At 46.3% G+C, this 16284-nt stretch overlaps 1 long non-coding RNA gene across 1 annotated transcript; it reads right to left on the bottom strand.

The window, feature by feature from the left end:
• Window positions 1–7903: 7903 nt before the first annotated feature.
• Window positions 7904–12294, bottom strand: LOC116555997. Its single transcript, XR_004270775.1, has 2 exons — window positions 11770–12294; window positions 7904–10450 (listed from the first exon to the last, which is right to left on the bottom strand). It is a non-coding gene; the product is annotated as an uncharacterized LOC116555997 (long non-coding RNA).
• Between the last annotated feature and the right edge of the window lie 3990 nt (window positions 12295–16284).

Below are 16284 nucleotides of genomic sequence, written 5' to 3'. Positions count from 1 at the left end.
GAGCTAAGGTGTCCCACAGACACACTGGCACAGTCTACCATGAGCTCCTGTCCTGCTGGGAGTGGGTCCTGTCATCCTAGGGCAGAGGACTTGTGGGGATGAGGACTTCACTGCCTCAGTTGTGCTGGGATCAACTTTGTCAGAACAGCTTACTCTGTGAAATCCTGAAAAAAACAACTTGGACCTACTTGAGCAAAGCACAGAACCAGTCTGTCCCTTTCCTTCCAATTTTAGCCCAACTCCATTCACTTTGAAGAGCCTACGGAAAGGCTGGGAATAAGATGGATTCCAATGCATTTCTTTCCCCTCAACCCTGGGCTAGATGAGGGCAGCATGTAACCATTTATCTCTCCTCCTGCCTCTAGAGGGGTCACTCTGCTCCTGCTGAAGATCTTCTTCTGGGAGGAAAACTGCAATCTGCCTTGATATCTCCCACAGAACCTCGAGCTGCTCTTCTTTAAGAAGCCCTTTTTAATGGCCATATAGCCCAATGTAATTTACAGATTCAATGCTATCCCCATCAGGCTACCAATGACCTTCTTCACAGAACTGGAAAAAACCACCTTAAACTTCATATGGAACCAAAAGAGAGCCCGCATAGCCAAGTCAATTCTAAGCAAAAAGAACAAAGTGGGAGGCATCATACTACTGGAATTCAAACTATACCACAAGGCTACAGTAATCAAAACAGCATGGTACTGGTACCAAAATAAAGATATAGACCAATGGAACAGAACAGAGGCCTGGGAGGCAACACAACACATCTACAACCATCCGATCTTTGACAAACCTGACAAAAACAAGCAATGGGGAAAGGATTCCCTGTTTAATAAATGGTGTTGGGAAAACTGGCTAGCCATGTGCAGAAAGCAGAAACTGGACCCCTTTCTGACACCTTACACTAAAATTAACTCCAGATGGATTAAAGACTTAAACATAAGACCTAACACCATAAAAACCCTAGAAGAAAATCTAGGCAAAACCGTTCAGGACATAGGCGTAGGCAAGGACTTCATGACCAAAACACCAAAAGCATTGACAACAAAAGCCAAAATAGACAAATGGGACCTAATCAAACTCCACAGCTTCTGCACGGCAAAAGAAACAGTCATCAGAGTGAATTGGCAACCAACAGAATGGGAAAAAAATTTTGCAGTTTACCCATCTGACAAAGGGCTGATATCCAGAATTTACAAAGAGCTAAAACAGATTTACAGGAAAAAAACAAACAAGCCCATTCAAAAGTGGGCAAAGGATATGAACAGACACTTTACAAAAGAAGACATACATGGGGCCAACAAACATATGAAAAAATGCTCATCATCACTGGTCATCAGAGAAATGCAAATCAAAACTACATTGAGATACCATCTCACGCCAGATAGAATGGCGATCATTAAAAAAAACTGGAGACAACAGATGCTGGATAGGATGTGGAGAAGTAGGAACACTTTTACACTGTTGGTGGGAGTGTAGATTAGTTCACCCATTGTGGAAGACAGTGTGGCGATTCCTCAAGGACCTAGAAATAGAAATTCCATTTGACCCAGCAATCCCATTATTGGGTATATATCCAAAGGATTATAAATCATTCTACTATAAGGACACATGAACACGAATGTTCACTGCAGCACAGTTTACAATAGCAAAGACCTGGAACCAACCCAAATGCCCATCGATGACAGACTGGACAGGGAAAATGTGGCACATATACACCATGGAATATTATGCAGCCATCAAAAACGATGAGTACATGTCCTTTGTAGGGACATGGATGAACCTGGAAACCATCATTCTCAGCAAACTGACACAAGAGCAGAAAATCAAACACTGCATGTTCTCACTCATGGATGGGTGTTGAACAATGAGAACACATGGACACAGGGAGGGGAGCACTACACACTGGGGTCTGTTGTGGGGAAATAGGGGAGGGATAGCGGGAGGTGGGGAGTTGGGGAGAGATAGCATGGGGAGAAATGCCAGATATAGGTGATAGGGAGGAAGGCAGCAAATCACACTGCCATGTATGTACCTATGCAACAATCTTACATATTCTTTACATGTACCCCAAAACCTAAAATGCAATTTAGAAAAAGAGAGAAACAAAAAGAAGCCCTTTTCAGTGTCTGATCTGAGTTAATCTTGCTTCAGTTTAAATCTGGCTTGTCCAGTCCCACATGCACCAAGACTAACAGGCAGAGAGCATCTTCTCCCCCTCTTACAGTCATCTTCCGTGTGCCTATGCCTCATGGGTGCCCCTTAGCCTGACTCCTCATGTTCAACACGACACTGAATATTTTAAACACCTGGTCAGGGAAGTTCAAGAAGAAGTCCCCAAGCCCTGTCCATTATGAGTCCCGCCATGTCCCGCGGCTGAGGTTGGTGGAAAACTGCAGATAGCCAGTCCGGGCACACTACAAGTGTCTCAGACGCTTCCAAAACGAAGGTTTGTGTCCCCTGCCAGGTAGAGGTCCAAGGACCGTGGCCAGCCAAGGTGCCTGCAGAGGAAAAAGGGAATATGGACTGGGGCGGAAGCTGTGGTCAGGAAGGCAGGTGACAGCCTGAGACCTGTAAGAGCGCCGAGGGCGGCAAACGCGGGAGCATTTCCCCCTTTTGTTGAGACTGTGTTCTGTGGGAAAAGGGGAGAATATTTAGTTTCTAAAATCGCTTTTCACATTTTCTAAAACACCCTTGCCTTTATTTTCTTGTTCGATCTGAAATGAGTGATTGAGGCAAGATTTTCAATCAACTGAGGCATATTGAGCCCGAGCCAAGGGAGCGCCCGGGAAGCAGCAGCCGCGGCTGTGTGTGTGACTGAGGCTTGGGGCGACAGTTTCCTCTTAAGCAGGGAAGGCGTGTAGGGAGAGGAGTGAAGGCGGAAGAATGGGTTGTCTCTTCTGCGATTTGTACCTGGGAAGAGAAGCATCATCAGCGTGGGATGGAAAAGACTTTAGTTTTAGGAGCAGGGCTGGGACTGCAGGCCTGAGTTACATCGACATGTCCTTGTTTGACCGGAGGGTGTACATCTTGAAATGATTCCACGCCAACACAGAACAGTTTGTGGGGGCAGTCACCCAGAGAGCCAGAGGCCTTTGCTTTCCTGTGGGGTTTTGCTACCAGGTAGAGTTGTCCAGGTTCTTGGAGTGTTTAACGAAGAACTGCACAAAATGCACACACAAAGTGACAAAGGAACAAAGCAAAGAAAGACAAAGCAACAGAAGACAGGAGCAATAAAACACAGATTTATTGAAGATAATTCACAGAGCAAGCTGCTAAGAACCTCTTTAACTAAGGTTTTTTGTTAAGCTCCAGGAAACCCGGCAACACCCCTCGGTGTCCCCTAGAGGCCCACAATTGGCTACACCCCATGAAGGACTGTCCTGAGACCCATTGGAGGTGCAGCGCAGACCCAGCTTGCAGTCCACGGGGGGCTGGCGTGCCTGGTCATCACAGGAGGGAGCACGTGGTCTGTACGCAGCCCCTGCTGCTCTCCTGCTTGTACAAACTGGCTGTACCTATTGTTCTTCTGCTTATGTGAACTGGCTGCACCTGCTGAATCCCGTTACTCTGACTCCCTGTTCTCCTGCCGGTTTATGGAGTGTGGAATGCCCGGACAGCAGCTTGTGAAGTCATAGTTGTTTATTTGGGAAAAAGCTGGTGGTGTTTTGTGACTCAGTCTCTAGAGGGTAGGGTTTCTGACATTTCTCTTCATTTTCTTTTACAGTCCTCATGACCAAAACACTGAAGGAGGCGAGCAGAGTGATGTATTCACCTTATATCACAGGAGGTCCCGATGTAGAGAGTAAGCTCTTTGCACAGCGACAGGAGGCTCATGACTGGTGTGCTCCCAGGTCACCGACTTAGGGTCCTGAGTTTGTCACTACCGGCACAGCTTGGACTCTGCAGTCCTTCAGCCTCATAATGGGGGATCCAGAGGGGTCCCAGCCTGGAGCCAAGGACCGGAGGTGTAAAGGTGGAAAGAGGAGGAAGCATGTCCTCTGAATGCCTTCCTGTCCTGATTTTCCAGACAGCTTCTGCGCGTCTCAGCCGAGCGCTCCGCTGGCTCGCAGCCTGGCCCCCTCTTGCTTACTGTCTCTGCTCCCTGAAAAAAATGCTGGAAGAATGTTGATTAATGAAAGAATGAAGTACTGCTGACACAGGAGTTTGCTTCTTATTGCCTGCCTGCAGCCTAGATAAGAATTGCCTGTGAGTCTCCCTCACAGTACTGTGCCCCTCTTCAAGGCAAGGACTATCATCATTTCCTCAAGGCAAGGACTATCATTTCTAATTACATGTTGGTTTCATGCCCCTCCCCGCCCCTACCCCCAGGTGTGAAGTCCTTGGGCAGGCACTGCCTCTCCTTTCTCCACCCTATCCCAGCACCCTAAATGTGGTAAATGTGGATTGCTGAGCCAGCAGATTGCAAGGCTCAGGATGCATTTGTGGAAGGAAGGAAGGAAGGAAGGAAGGAAGGAAGGAAGGAAGGAAGGAAGGAGGGAGGGAGGGAGGGAGGGAGGGAGGGAGGGAGGGAGGGAGGGAAGGAAGGAAGGAAGGAAGGAAGGGGGGAAAAGAAGGAAAAAAGCAAAAAAGTAGGAAGGTGGAAGAGGGAGGACAGAAGAAGAAGCTGTTAGACTTATTTTGGCAGCCTCAAAAGTCTCTCACAGTAAGTATTTTTATTTGTTTCTGGAAACCGAACATGAAGATTGGGAGACAGTCATTTCACAGTGTCGACTTTTTGACAGCCTGAAGGAGTCTGTAGCTCTTAGGTCCATAAGCTGTGAGACATGCCTTGGGTCCAGGAGAAGGCCAAGGGAGGGTCAGTGTGTTTTCTGCTCTGTCTGGGAATGTCCCCTTGCAGCCCTGCAGCCTACCCAATCAGGCGCTGCCAGCACTCAGGTTCCAGGCTTTGCCAGCTGTTTGAGAGGAAGACAAGAGCAATTGACTGCCTCTCTTTCTGGTTTCACCTTTTAAAGCATAGAATTTATTTTCAAGAGCTCACTCCTTAAATGCAAGTTTGAAGGTGCAGGAAAGCAGCTGTGTGTACGGAGGGGGGTGTTTCTCACACTGCCGCTCACAGGCTGCGCTCCCTGGGGTAACACAAGGGACATCCTTGAGACAGTCTCTGTGCAGTCAAAATACATAAAAGGCAGCAGGAGTGCAGAATGCGAGCATGCACATGCACATATACATAGGCACACAGAAGCACACAGATACACACATACACACGTGCATGCAAATATACGCATGCATGCACTGCAAGTATGCCCACATGCACATACCTGCATGCCAGCATCGTGCACATACACCCAGATGCACACACACGAATACACACGCATGCACACACACACACGCACATTTGCAAGAACAAGAAAAATAAGTGACCAGAACTAGTCACCTAGTCACTAGCAATCGCACATACACCTGTCACACCACCATGGAGCCTCTGCCCCGTCAGTACTGGCCTGCAGGTGTCAGGCCCACGGTGGGGAAGTGCTGATTCCACCTCAGGCTGCTGGATGCACATTCTTTTCACCTCAATCACTGCTTCTCAGGGCCAGGGAGTAGTCTGTGGACAGGCGACCTTCTGGAGGGGCAGCCACAAAGTGCCCAGGGCTTTCTCTGCTCCAGGTTAACTTGGTTGTGAAAAGAATACATGGAAAGCTAACTGGCTGGAAAGCTCATCCTCTAAGTGAGGAAAGCATCCTAGCAGCACAGGAAGCTGTGGCTGCTCTTAGATACCTCTCTCTGTCTCATGAGTCTGCCTTTGAAGGCTTCTTCTGGGTACCGCTCCCAGGCTATGACGACGGCTGTGCTTAGCAGGTCTGATTCTCGGGACTAGGATGCTAGAATCCTCAAACAGGAGGAAACCACGCTAATAATATGTTCATTCATTTTAAAGCCTCTACTTAAGCTGGGTGGGTTGGGCTGAATCCCCCCCCTCCGAGAGCACAGTCCTGTCTGTGATGGGGGCTGGGAGGGTGGAGGGCATCTGTACTGACTGTAGACATGATGGTATGTGTGTGGGGGTGGGGTGGGGCAGAGGGAGGAGGGTGTGCTGGGCTGCCAGTGTACACACCCCTCTCCTCTGCAGCCCCATGCCTGTACTCCAGGAAACGAAAGCCAGCTCTGTGCTGGCGTCTCCCATGACTGCTCCCAGATGCCTTTTGTTTCAGCAGTTCTGGCTCCTCTGGGCTCCAGGCACCTTCTCGCTATGCCTCCTTGAATCTTCCCGGCTGCAGCATCCATGCCAACTCCTCCCTGACCCAACCCCAGCTGTCCTAGCCTGGCATGGATGCCAGCTCCTCTGCAGCCTCTCTGATGCATCTCAGCCCACTCCCTCTGCTGCCTCTGCTGCTCCTGGCTTTGGAGTACTATGTCTTCATCCTGAGTCTTTGAAGAGTGCAGGCTGAGGCAGAAGCTTCTGTGCTACCCATTTACTGATGAGTGCAGCCTCCGGGAAACAGGGAGGAGGAGCAGGGGGACTGAGGCGGGAAGGGAGGGAGGGCAGACCTGGGTGCCGCCACTGCTGGGTAGCAAGTGTTACTGCTGTGAGTGTCTCCATGTCAGGACAGGTGAGAGGACGGAGAAGAATCAGACTTCTCAGTTCCCTGGCCAGCACCCGCCTCATAGGCACTGACATGCCCCTCCCCATGCAGCGCCCCTGCCTGCAGCCCACAGAGCACACTGTCTGCCTTCCAGGCCAGGCTAAGGAGACCAAGCCCTGAAAAGCCAGCCCAGCAGCTAGGGTGGGGTCAGCAGCGACCTGTTCTGGGGGCTGGGGCACCCACCCTGCAGGGAGGCTGCGACCAGAGCCCTTATTTGCTTTCTGTGGCTGCCCAGGGTGGAATGCAAAGCAGAGAGGGCCCCAGAGGGGCTGTGGGGTGGAGGAAGGATGGTCTGAGGTGTGCGATCCTGCAGAGAGAGGTGGGCACAGCCTTGAGAAGTTGCTTAGAGAAGAGAAGCTGCCAAGGATTAGAAGAGAGCCAGGAATCTGAGAAGACAGGGCCAAGACCAATTCATTTCTGTGAAAAATTAGGTTTCAGTGCAGCCCTGTACAAAGGGCCAATTCATCTGATGTTGTACCATCTGCACTTGATGTGGTCGCAAGGTCATGAATGCCTCAGGTCTCCACGCACCTTCCCTCTTGGCTTACCTCCTCTGAGTCTATCAAATACCTCTCTCCACGTGGTGGCCTCTGAGTAATGCCAGTCTCTAATCTCTTTCCTTTCCTGCCCTGCAAGCCCACCCCCTTATACGCATGTCTCCCAGCACTACCCCTCCCTGTCTTTACCTGGAGCCCCAGAAAGGAGGCCCCAGCTGAGCTTGCATCTCCAGGGAAGAATCCCAGTCTCAGAAGCCACGGCCTTTCTGGCCCTTGCTCCCTGCAGTCTCAGCTCCCACCTACCCCAGAACATAAGGCGCCCACCACTGGGCCTGCTGCTGTCCTCTGGGTGGCCTGTGCTGAAGAGCAGGACAGGAGCTGCCGGGGCTCTCTCTGCAGCCTCCTCCATGGGGGGCTAAGAGCCACACCAGGCTGGGGAGGGAGGACAGGACACGGGCATGGTTAGGGGTCCTGGTGGTCTGGAACCCCCTACCTCATTCCCCACTCCTCACAGATGCGCCTGGTAACACCTGGAGAAAATTGCCTCTCCAACACATTTAAGATTGTCACACTTACCAGGACTGAAAGTCCCATTTTTACAGATAAGGCAAATTTGTTTAGATTCATGCATGTTCTTTAATTAGAACAAATAGTCTTAGCCACACAACGCAATTGATGATTCACTGACAGCTAATGACTTTCAAGAAACAACAGATGTACTTAAAATGAAGATATATTTCATGGTGTATTTTTTTTCCTCCAAAAAACACTTTTGGTTGATTGAATAATTCATTATAATGATTAAGCTGTTAGCTCCAAACACATTCTTAAGAATTTATGAAGCAATCTGTCCTCCCAGCAGCCCAGGGAGGAGCTGGAATGCTGACGCACTCAACAGCGAAGAGGGCAAGAGCTGTGAGCCCCCAGGGGATTCTGGTGGTGCAAAGTGGGCAGAGCCTGATTCTTCAGGACTGGGGAGCAGGGGTTGCAGGGAGAACGCACTTGGGTTCTGGAGCATATCCAGGATTAAATATTCATTAAGACAGAGATGGGGAAGGGGAACTCACTGTTCTCCAGCTCCTTGGGCCAAAAGCAGCCCTGGAGGCCACTGGCAGAGGCTCCAGGAATGGGACTTGGGCTAGACGCCAGGCAGGAGCCCCTCACCGCACCTCCCAGGTCTAGGAAGGGGCATGAGGCCCTGAGAGGCTGGGCTGTCAGTGAAATCTGCCCTGAGGAAGACATGTACTAAATAGCTCAGAAGCCCCGGGAAGGACAAGGCAGTGAGTGTTCAGGATGGAGGTGGGGCAGGAGCCCGCGGCAGAGGGACTCCTCTGAAGTTAAATTAATGCCACTGCCCTACTCCTGAAATGACTTCAAGCCATGGTCTTCTCTGATCAGGACTCCATCTCTGTAAGAAAACTGAGGAACGGAATTGGGGAGCGGAGGCAGCATGTGGAACATGAATTCTAAGCTATCAAAAGGGTCTCTGCTTCCCCTAAAGCCATGGATGCTGTGTGCACTGTGGGGCAGACACACCACGCTCCTGCCATCCCGCTGCGTATTTTATCTTCCACACCCAGAAGCACTGAGGCCCTTCCTGGAGCCCCCCTTCCAACCCACACACGCACTGCAGCCTCCTCTGTCAGCTAAGGGAAGGCAGCCCTGCCTCACACTGCTGGAACTGAGGTCAGCGCAAGGGGGGACCTACTGAAATAGCGTGTGAGATCGAAAGCCTAGTGGGTTTCCATGTGATGGAAAGTCTGGGCATTGAGGAGGGGTGGAGGTGACCAGGAATTAAGGGGTTACCCAATGCTGGGAACAGAAATGGGCGTTTGACATGCAGAGTCTTCCGGATCACTGAGAGATTAAAAAAAAAAAAAATACTGCTCCTTGTTCCAGAATTTTTGCTATGTGATGTATGACCTTGGGCAAGCCACATTTTCCCTCTAGGCCATGTCTGACCCATCTGAAAAATGAGAGATTTGGACTACAGCACCTCTAAGTTCCCTTCCATCTTAAGAGTCAAGGGTGAGCTGTCATTTGGTGATGCACATGCTCAGTAGCATTCCCCACCACTAAAGACAGCTGGCTGGCAGGTCACCACCGCAGGAAGAGAGCTTCAGGGCTCCTGGCGCAGGGCTTGGCAAATGTGCCCCGCAGCAGCATCTTGGAATCCCCAAGAATGCTTCTGTAAGTGCGGACAGCTGGGCCAGCAGAACCCACTAAATCATCGTCTTCTGTGGTGGGACTGGCAAGTCTGTATTTCCAATGACTTCTCTGCTGATTACGATGTCCCCAGTTTTCCAAGTACCGAAGCGAGGCCAGCACCAGACTCCTGGCTTTAACCAGTCACAAGTAGGTTAGCAGAAAATTGTCAGAGCATTCAAGGCAAATGCTATTCTACAATGAGCTTCTCTCTGGAGATCTGTGAGGACCAGCAGAAGAACGAGGATGCATGGTTCTCAGGAGGCCCAGCCGCCGTGCTGGGGAGGGAGCCGCCCTGGCGGATAGGGCCTTTGGACGTCCCATGCGGTTTCAGTTTCGTGGGTTGGAGAGACTCTAGGAAGGGCTTCAGCGTTTCCTGGGTGTGGATGGTAGAAGAGGTGGCTGAAGACAGGAGTGTGGTGTGTCTGCCCCACAGTGAATACAGTGTCCATGGCCTCAGGGGAAGCAGAGCCCCTTTGATAACTCAGAATTTGTGATACACGCTCTCCCTTCTCTCCCCTCTCCAGTTTCTCAGTTTTCTTCCAGGGATGAGTCGTGATCAGAGAAGACCATGGCCTATGATCATTTGAAGGGTGGGTCAGTGGCTTCAATTTAACTTCAGAGGAGTCCCTCTGCCCCAGGCTCCCACCCCACCCACCATCCCCTCTGTCCCGGACACTCACTGCACTGCCCCTGTTGGGCCTTCTGAGATCATTTAGCATTTATTTTGCTCGGTGAGGGCCTCATTGACAATCCAGGCCCAAATCACCATTTTTCTCTGTCGGCCCAGCCTGTTGGGGGCTGACCTGGGATGGACCCAGGCAGGTGCAGCCTGCCTTCTTGAGGGACCCACCTGGTGAGGCAGTGCCCCGCTTCCTTCCCCCACTCACTCGCCTGAGCTACAAACATGCTTATGCCACCTTTTATCTCGGACCTTCCTAAGGCAATACATTCATCTAACACGGCGAAGGTACCCTCACATGGCCCCTTTCCATCTCCCTGTGAGGGAAGCCACTTACTCCTCCAGAGCCCTCCTCTTGCTGTTCCCTCTGCCTGAAGTCCTATTCCCCTGGGACTCCACCTGGATGACTCGTTTTGCCCAGTCCTCCATGAGATCAGATGTTGTCTCCGCAGAGATCTCTCCTGGATCGTGGCCCCAGTCACTGCCTTCGTTTGTCCACTACTCCCAGCACTGTATGAAATGCAGGCACGCATGCACGCACACACACGCACGTATGCACGCATGTGCACACATGCATGTACACACAAGCGCACACATACGTATGCACGCACGCATGAATGCATCTTGTAGTTGCTATTGTGTTATCCACTCCCCCAATCCACAAATGGTGAACTCCATGGGGCAGTCACTCTGCCTGTCATAGTCAGTCCTGTTTCCCTAGAACCTAGAAACAGGTACACTACAAGTCCTCAATGAATTCTCATAATGTCAAGTTTGATGCTGGAATAATTCTGAATTAAAGAGTCTCAGCATCCTGTTCTGGAAAGTAAAAAAAATTGGACCCATTGACCTCTGGGATCTCTTAGGGCTAACATAGTCCTGAAGAAATCATTATTTTTCAGAAAAAAGCAATGGGAATAACCCAAGTGCCTATCATTGAGGCTTTGAAGTCTAGACGGTAAGATCCCCTATGAACAATGGGTGCCCAGCCCTGTGATAAGTGAGTGGCTCGACAGGTGGATGGACATTACTCTGTGGTGACATGGATGGAAACTTCTCAGGGGTGCCAGGGAAGGCTTCACACAGGAGGGACAGTTGAGCTCATCTTCAGGAGTGAGTTGGAATTCACCAGGTGGAGAATGAAGTTAGGCATTTCAGGACAGAGAAAGAAAATGTCGTAGCCATGTGCATTTGGAAGTATGCGACTCCTCTAAGGAACAAGGATGGACACATAAAGGTGACAGCCGCGCTGGGTGGAAAGCCTGGCTGAAGAAACAGCCACCCTGGGCTGGGTTTGGAAAGCTCCGGGTTCTGCTGGGCTGCTCAGGACCACTCTGCAGGTTAGAGAGCCGACGGAAGTCCAGTACACAGATTTCATTACAGCCACAGTGAGATTTGTTTCACTTTTAATCAGAGGAGTCATTCCATTTAGAAAGATTGGAAGGGCAGCTGTGTAAAGAATGAAGCAGAAAGAGGCACGAGCGAAGGTGGGGAAGCACCTGAATGGTGACTGCAGTCCTTCAGCTGGGAAACAACGGGTGGCCCCACTCAGCAGATTTTGAGAATAGTGAATGGGACAGATTTAAGAAAAATATACCAGCAAAATTTCACAGAACATAATGTATTTGTCAGGGCTCTCCAGAGATAGTACCAATAGGGGAGGGAGAGGGAGGGAGAGGGATAAAGGAAGAGGGAGGGAGGAACAGAGGGAGTGGAGAGAGAGAGAGAGAGAGAGAGAGAGAGAGAGAATGAGAGAATAACAGAGACTGAGAAGTCCCACCATTTTCCAACTGTAATCTGTAAGCTGCAGACCCAGGAGAGTCAGCGGTGGGCCTGTGAGCCAGAAGAGTTCCAGTTCCAGTTCAAAGGCCTGAGAACAGGACAGCTAACGGTGAACTTCCAGTCTGAGGGCGGGGGCCGACCAGTGCCCCGGCTCGGGCCAGCTGGCAGAGAAAATGAGTTCTCCTTCCTCCACCACTTTGTTCTTTCTGTTGAGGCCATTAGCTGATGGTGTGATTGCCACAGGGGGGAAGGCAAACTTCTTCACTCAGCCTACCAGCTCAAATGCTGCTGTCATCCAGAAACACCCTCACAGATTCACTCAGAAATATGTTTAACCAAATACCTGTTTGGGGCACCTGATGGTCCAATCAAGTTGATACGTAAAATTAACATCACATATGGTCTTGTTTCACCCAATTGTTGATTCCTAAGTCTAAGCTTAATCTCAATGAACTACTAAATTCCACATGTGTGGTAGAGCATAAATCTGCAGAGCAAATGCTTCTGCTTGGTTCATTTTTTCCTAGGGCTGGACATAGCTGATGAAAGACTCTTGGCATCAAAAGCAGCATATATTTGAGGAAGACACGAAGTTAGCTCAAAATTATCATTTCTAGGCCAAGATTTAGAATTGTTAGAGCCAAGAACTTTTGAGTTTATGGGGAATTGCTTCTTGACAGCAAAATGTTTAATATCTTAAAGCACAGGAGGAAGAGGTGACCAAATCCAGAGATGTTCTCTGTGGATGTAGCACCAAAGATAATAGGCTTTGCTTCATCTGCAATTTTTGCTTCCTCTTTACAGAATCACACAGTGCTTTATCTGAGGAAGAAGGTTTTGTAAGAGATTAAGGAAAGAAGGGAACAGTAAGATACACTGAATGCTCAGTGTATGCAGGGCACAACCCTTCAAGCTTCATATTATCATCATTCTGAATTTTGGAATGAGAAAACTGATAGTCAGGAATATTAGGTCATCTGCACATAGGACATATGAACTAGGTGGGGTGTATGGAAATTGTGTAGGCCCTGAGTTCAGAGTTTAAAAGAACTCATTATGGAATTAGTGAGTAGGTTTTTAAAATTTTATTTTAAAATAATCTTCGATTTTCTAAAACTTTGTAAGAATTGTACAAAGGTAATTTGTGTCTTTACCTGAACTCCCCAGCTGTTAGCATTTGCCTTATTTCCTCTGTCTATACACATATATTGTTAAATTAACTACTTTAAATAAATAGATTTTTAAACATTGACTACTTCTTATAGTAAAAATCCATTCTTATAGAAAAAAATAGAAAGAGAAAAAGAAACAAAAATTAGACAAACTACTACTACTAATTACTTGTATTTCCTTTCAGAGATGGTCTATAAGGAGAGTACACACACACACACACACACACACACACACACACTTTGTTCACAAATGGGAATACATACAGACAGAGCTTTGTACTTTTCTTTCATCACTTAAAAAATCCTTGAGATTACTTCCCAGACGAACACATACTTTTTTATTTTTAACATCTGTATCCCATTGCATAAATGAACCTAATTCAATCTATCCCAACACTGTGTATACTGTTATTGCCAATTTTTTTATACTGCAAAAAGTACTGCAACGAAGATGTCTGTACACACAGTTGTCCTTAGGTATCCACAGGAAATTGGTTCTAGGAAGAGAAGCAATTTGTTCTATTCTGTTGATACTAAAGTCCACAGATGTTCAGGTTCTTTACGGAAAACGGTGTGGTATTTGCATATAACTTATGCATACCCTCTCTTACAATATCGATCCCTAGATTACTTACAATATCTAGTAGAATGTAAATGCTGTACAAATAGTGGTTTAGGAATATTGATAAGAAAACTGTCTGTACATGTGCATTACAGATGAAATTGTTTTTTATTTTAATGCATAGTTGGTTGAATCCACAAATGCAAAGCTCACAGATGTGGAGATCTGACCACTGTGCAGCTTTCACTAGTGTATCTGTGAGAAAAATCCTTAGAAGGAAGATATGCCTTTACAACAGTTTTTATACCAGCAATGAGGAGACTTGGGTTTCTATTTGTAAATCATTGTCTGGAAGATACATCCCCAGATGAACCACTGAAAAGACAGCTAATGGATTCAGAAAACAAAAATAGTTGGTAATGCCATCCTTGTGTAAAATTCAGGTCTGATTTCACTGGTTCTTCTTCCCTCCTGGTGACTTCAACCAGTTGGCATCATTATATAATTACGTATAGTTCCAAAGTACTTTATGTATTGTGCTTAAAATATAGTTCTTATTCTTTTAAATAGAAAAATAAAATGCTGCCACATATAACACAATAAATACTCCCCACTGAATTTACAGAAACAACAATAGTTTGAAACATCTGGTGACCTTTTATCATAATCTGATTGATATAAAACGATTTGTGAGTCTTTTTATGAAGCATTGTAAAACATTAAGCTAGCTTTTCTTCTGTTTACTTTGTGTTTAATTGGTTCTTCTTTTTTTAGTTTTCTTACATTGGAAACGAAGATAATTGAGTCATTTCTTCTGCAATAATGAAGCAGTTTACTGCTACAAATTTATTTCTAAGCTCTGCGTTAGCTGCATTCCACATATTTTGATATGATTTTAAAAATTCAGTTCAAATCGTTTCTAATTTTACTTTTATTTATTGAAGTGTGTTATAATTCTTTCTTTTTCATTTTTTTGACATATTTTATTTGGAATTGGCCTCAAGCCAACCTTTTTTAAATCTATCGTTTTTATCGTCTCTTTATAATAGCTTACAATACATACAACGTATGTGTGCATATACAAATGTGTAAAAATTGGTATTTTTAAAGTTCATAATGTTTTAGATGTATATTTACTAAGTGGTTGCACATATATTAGTAGCACATGCTCAGAATATTTTATTGGTACTGAGCTGTGATCCATAAAATACAGACAATGTTGTGACTTTACATCTGTATTATTCGGATGCTGCTCCTGGGTCCAACAAGGTGGTAGAACCCAACAGTGGTCGGGTGAAGATTATGTTGGCGGCAACTGTGTGTTTGGTTCTAGTAGCTGAGATAAGTGTGTCCCTTATTAGACTAATCTTTTTAAAGAAAGAATGACACCATTTAATCAGCTATATGGTTTCTCTTTTATAAACTCACATATATAATACATATATATAATATGTATGTGAGTTTATAAATATATATGTGAGTTTATAAAAGAGAAATCATATAGCTGATTAAATGGTGTCATATAATATATATGTCTCACATATCTATTATATATATATGTATACATAAAATTTTTTTATATATATATATATATATATGGAGATTTTGGAGCAATGTTCTACCTTGGTCATGAACGTATAAGCCAAGGACACTGAATTTTTCTGCATTATCTTGCACATTAATATTTGTGATTTAGTGTAGTTATATGTGCCCTTCAAAACAAAATTGAACTCTCTTCAATCTCAGAAGATGAATATGAGGGACTAGAGAGTTTTTCCCATTTTTTTAGTGTCATGCAGGAGAATTGTTCTCAGTCTTGAGTTGCATCATCGGTATACAATAATGTTGACTGCATTTAAGGCAAATAACACAAGAAAGTAATTGTTAAATTATTCAGTGAAAGTTTACAAGGGTTTTGATATCTTGATGAAGACGCGATGGGAATTGTCTTTATTATGGAAGACCTAAATATGTTTTCAAGATATGTGTGGGTTTTCTATATTAACTGGAGTCTCCAAAAAAAAAACCCACACATGTGATTACTTCAATGCAACTTCATAAATGCCATAAAATGAGAAAACATACTTTTTTTTCTCTTGAAAATGGAAAGCTGGACTTCAGCAATCCTTCCTGAAATGAGAATTTGGGCACGGGATCTCAGGAATGAGAAAAAAGACCTAGGAAACAACTAAGAAGACTGTGAGGTGGTTTATCTGAAGCAATTTGATACAGGCAGAGCAGTGCGTTCCAAGATGCCCACGTGCCAATTTCTGCACCCTGTGACTGGCATAGGTTCTATGGCACATGGAATTGAGAAGGTAGATGAATTCAAATGTGTTTGTCTGTTGACCTTGACATGCGGGTGTTTCCTGGATTTTCCAGGTGGTCCCAATGGAATCACAAGTGCCCTTTAATGTGGCAGAAGGACAAAGAAAAGAAAGTATCAAATGAGTACCGTGTGACAAAGAGTCAACCAAAATACATACAGATTTATTTTGTTTTCTTGTGATTTCCCCCCAATAGCATAACAGCTACTCCAACTCAGCTGTATAAACACCCATGAGTTGTTTGTATATGCCCATCGCTCTTCTGGGGGTGAATATTAAGGGAATGAAGAACAGTAAAAAGTACTTTATAAAAATTGAGGCTTGGGTACTCTAGGAGTGTGGGTAATTAATGCACACACTATACAGATATGCAGGTATGACTGTGCCTGTGTTGAAGACACACACACACACACACATTATATTTAACATAGAAAATAATATATAATTGTATT

This window comes from Sapajus apella, unplaced genomic scaffold, assembly GCF_009761245.1.
Source record: "Sapajus apella isolate SASKATOON/1434 unplaced genomic scaffold, GSC_monkey_1.0 scaffold16, whole genome shotgun sequence".
Taxonomy (NCBI): Eukaryota; Metazoa; Chordata; class Mammalia; order Primates; family Cebidae; genus Sapajus; species Sapajus apella.
Note: the sequence above shows the minus strand (reverse complement) of the source record. Positions and strands in the feature narration are given on the sequence as shown.